Source organism: Octopus bimaculoides, chromosome 3, assembly GCF_046866305.1.
Source record: "Octopus bimaculoides isolate indiv1 chromosome 3, ASM4686630v1, whole genome shotgun sequence".
NCBI lineage: Eukaryota > Metazoa > Mollusca > Cephalopoda > Octopoda > Octopodidae > Octopus > Octopus bimaculoides.
Genome location: NC_142930.1, coordinates 81,362,668 through 81,367,667, shown reverse-complemented (window position 1 = coordinate 81,367,667; position 5,000 = coordinate 81,362,668). Strand labels below are relative to the sequence as shown.

Below are 5,000 nucleotides of genomic sequence, written 5' to 3'. Positions count from 1 at the left end.
CATACATACACAAACATATACATACATACATACATACATACATACACACATATTCATACATACATGCATATTTATGTATATGTATTTATACATGTCAATGCCTATGTGTGTGATGTACACACACACACATACACACACACGTATGCATACATACATATATGCATGTTTAAAGCCTTATTTTTTATTTTACTTAATTTTGCAGTATAATTAATGTTGTTTTTGTTGTTGTTGTTTAACCCCAGGTCATTTCTGGCTGTGGAAGCCTATAGTGCAAAACGTTCCAGGCACCACAAACAATTCTGTTGTTTTGGGGTTCTTTTTTACTCGTTTTATTTTATTTTTTGGGGGAGTTAATTTATCTTGGATTTATGAATTGCATTTTTTTCTTTTGTTTTTTTTTATATAACTGAAAGGTTTGATTTAAGGGAGATTTGACTGCTGTTGTTGGCCTGTCGAGCACTACATTTAGGCTCCTTGTTGATTTATGAATGATGTTATTTTTTCTGCTGTTGTTATTGTTGTTCTAGTATTGTTGTTTAGTCCCGGTTCAGCCTTGAACCAGAGGAGCTCGTCTTCATCTTACGTGCAAGGAACCCAACGTGTCATTATCCCACAATTCATTCATTCTTTTTATGACGTCGAAGAGTTATTTCGGGGAGATTTGGTTACTATTTCTAGCACAGGTCTTATTTCTGATAGTCTGATAATGTTTGTTTTTTTTCTTACACACACACACACACACACACACACACACACACACACACACACACACACACACACACACACACGCACATACACGTACGTACGTATGTATGTATGTATATATGTATGTATGTATGTATGTATGTATGTATAAAAGAACACGATTAGAGTTTAAAGATACACCGTATTCGTATATATGCGCGCATATAGGTTGTATGTGTATGACACGTCTAAGTCCGTGTGAGACCCCCGGCGTCCTGAATGTTATGATACCTAGATTCTAACGAATTCCTACAACTGATTAATATTATGTAAGCATGTATGTATGTATATTCACACATGTGTATGGTTTCTATATATATATATATATATATATATATATATATATATATATATATATATATATATATATATATTACGGTTTAAACAATAAATTACCTGCCTCTGGATGCCCTCTAACCAAGACGGTACCCACACAGGTGATTCTCAGGAGTGCCTCCGGATTTAAACATCCTCTGGTTGCTTGGATGCTTCAGACTACCCCTGAAGGATTGAGGCAACCCTATCATTTACCTATATATATATATATATCTGTGTGTGTGTGTGTGTGTGTGTGTAATACATACATATCTGTACGTTTATTATATAATGTATGCGTGATTGTGTGCAATGAAGATCGTCCACTAGCCGCCACCACCACCACCACCACCACCACTATCACCACAATCACCAGCATCGCTACCGTCATCATCATCTTTATCATTAATATTCAAAATATTAATATCTATCAGAGTTATTCATTGTTGTTGTTGTTGTCGTCGTTGTTCAAGACGGAGAACTGATAGACTCGTTATACTGTCAGAAAGTAAAATACCTTGTGGTATTTATTCCGGCTGTTATTATACTAATCCAAATCCCACCGCTATGTGTGTCCCCCACTCCACCGTTTGACAACCGTCGTTTGCGTGTTTACATCCCTGTAACGTAGCGGTGTGGCCAAAGAGATCGAGAGAATAAGCATCAGACTTAAAAAAAGAAAAAGAAGACTGGGGTTGATTCATTCGACTAAAAACTCTTCAAGGCTGTGCCCCAGCATGGTCGCAGTCTAATGAATGAAACAAGTAAAAGATGAAAAAATCCTATTCTATTTAGTTGTAAAAATCACAAACACACACATACATACGAAACGATCACACACACAGTCACATATGCTTTCATACATGTACACGCACACACATACATACTCACGCATGCAAATCGATTTACCACACCCTCTTTGAATTCTTTTATAAATACTTCTCTATTTTCATAGGATAATGTACTTGTGATGTAAACTGACATTTGTTTCTGTATTGTCCTTGTGGCAAATAAAAGAAGCTGACATTATTATAATCAAGATCAATGTCCCAGTAATAATGGTTTCAAATTTTGGAACGAGGCCGACAATTCTGGGGACGAGATTAAGTCGACTACATCGATGCCAGTGCTCAACTGGTACTTATTTTATCGACCTCGAAAGGAATGAAAGGCGAAGTCGACCTCGGCGGAATTTGAACTCAGATCGTAACGTCAGAAGAAATGATGCTAAGCATTGTGTCTGGCGTGCTAACGATTCTGCCAGCTCTCCGCCTTACAATACCAGTGATAATAATGTTTGTTTATTCTATAAATACCCCGAAACTTTCTTCTTTTGCTCTAAACAGAGTGACTTCTTATGCAGATCCGTTTGAGCAGCATTATAGCGCCTAACCCCGGCAAAGCAACGCACTGGACACAGTAGTGTAAGCCACAACATAGATACATCAAAATTAGTTCTATAGACCAGTGGGGGTCTGGGTTACTGCCCAGAGGGCTCTGTTTATTTGTCTATTTATTTGTTCCCTCTCAGAAGAAGAGATTCTTTCTGTTCTAGTAATTTCTTTCCTCAAACGTCTGTCTAACGAAACTCCCTTTCTTCTTCTTTCCTTGATAAATATAACATTCTTTTTTAAAAATTTGTTGCTGTGTGATAAAAAGTTTGCTTCCCAACCACATGGCTTCCTCACTGCATGGCACCTTGGACAAATGTCTTCTATTATAGCTCGGCCCGACCAAGGCCTTGCGAGTGAATTTGGTAGACGGAAACTGAAAGAAGCTCGTCTTGTGTGTATGTGTGTTTGTCCCTCACCACCGCTTAACAACTCGTGTTGGTGTGTTTACGCCCTCGTAACTTAGCAGTTCGGCAAAGGGAAGGTAGAATTAATACCAGGCTTAAAAAACGTACTGGAGAAGAATCGTTTGGCTGAAATTCTGCAAGGCGGTGTTCCAGCATGGTCGCAGTGTAATGACTGAGACAAGCAAAATGATAAAAAAGATAATTTTCTGATTTTTTTTACAACTTCTGATTACATTCCCCTGCACACACGCACTTTTTTTGCGGTTCCCAGCGCACCATGTAGTTGTTTGAGCTCTGTTTTATTGTCGGTTACTTGTCCTGCGTGTAACTTTCATCAAAAGAATAATGCAATCAACCTCACCTTTACCACGAGTTTATATCAGTATGACAATCATCATCATCATCATCATCATCATCATCATCATCATCATCATCATCATCATCATCATCATCATCATCATCATCATCATCACTATCGTAATTATCATCATTGTCTTTATTACTGAGTATACAGCTCAGAAAAAGATAGATAGATAGAGAGAGAGAGAGAATGGAAGAGAATACTTGCCCTTGTCAGTAAGGGCACTCTGGGATTCTGATTGGCCCCAGGTGATTGTAGCTGTACTGGGACCTTTCCAATTCTATTTTCTTTGAGGATGTTGCGTTTTTATAGTTGTTTATTCTCATACCTGATTTTATATATCAGTTCCCAGCCTTTTGCTTATTTTGGTAATTTATTCCTGTGATCCCCTTGCTAACGTGGAAGAAAATACCTTCAGACCAAAAGCCACCCAGTTTAACTCTGTTCTTCATCTTTTAGGTGTTAAATACAGCTTCGATATAGTTACCTGTTCCACTCTAAAACAGGTGGCCTTGTGCCAATATTAGATACAATTATTATTATCTTTATTATTAAAATATACTTCATTCTTTATATTGTATACCATGTAGATTGGTATTTAATTTCTGTTATTTAATTTCTCTCATACCATTCTATGCAAATCTTCACTCTTTAGGTCCGTCTTTGTAGTGTACTCTTCATCCGTCATCCAGGAGATGAATAATAATAATAATAATAATAATAATAATAATAATAATAATGATAATGATGATGATGATGATGATGATGATGATGATGATGATGATGAGGATTTCTTTATCAACCACAAGAGTTTACATTAAGAAAAATATTATGGCCAGTATAGGATAAAGCAAAAGAATGTGTGTGTGTGTGTGTGTGTTGTGAGGGTTTTGCGTGTAAAAATACTGACAAAAGTTTTTTTAAAATCAACAACGTGTAATCCTCGTTAGGGAGGAGACGTTCGAGGGCTGCTCATGGAAAAAACTCCATAAAATACCATGGGCACCCTGACTTTAGGGGCAGATACATTTTCCCTTTCTTTTTTCCAACTACAGGCGTATGCTCAGGGCAGGCCCCTTCACTCGCACCATTCTCGCCACTTTCTGTCTAGAAGACAACACTTCCTTATTTTCCTTTTCAAGTGAAGCTTCAAGAAGTTGATCAGGGATTGGATAAAGAGAAAAGTGTTTGTTTTCAGCCCCTTCAATCTCGTCCACCTCTTTCGCCATGGCCGCCAGGCATATAAACACAGCCTTTCCTTCCCGGTTAAAGGAAGGCGGCGGGCGATCTTCACGGTGGTAAATAATAATAATAGTTCTTTCTTTGTTGGCCACAATGGCCGCACTTAAAGCAAATGACCATGTAACACTGAGGACAATGGGGATTTACATGTAAATAGTAAAAAAAAAAAAAAAAAGAATTAACAACAAGAATTCAAACAAAAAAATTCTCCGAATGAGGGAAAGCTCCATCCAAGGGTAACCAAAAAGTCTTGCACAACTTGGACTCCCCGATCTCCAAGAGCACCTCAGACACGCACTCCTCTCCCTTCCACTCTCTTCAGCATGTACAGAGTAGACCCATCCACACAGGTCATCTTCGCCACATTCACCCACCTTTTAACAAAAATATTGCAAGGCAGCACTTCTCTCTCCCTTTTCAAGTGGAACTTCAAAAAGTCGATGAAGCCTTGGCCGAAGAAAAAAAGTGTCTGTCTTTATTTTTTATTCAACCTCGTCCACCACACTACCCCTTTCTCCATAGAATGATAATAATAATAAT

General features: G+C 37.9%; 1 protein-coding gene across 1 annotated transcript in view; it reads left to right on the top strand.

Annotated features, from left to right (window-relative positions):
- Window positions 1-5,000, top strand: part of LOC106881895 (uncharacterized) — a 113,924-nt gene that overhangs the window by 1,183 nt on the left and 107,741 nt on the right. The window lies entirely within an intron of this gene.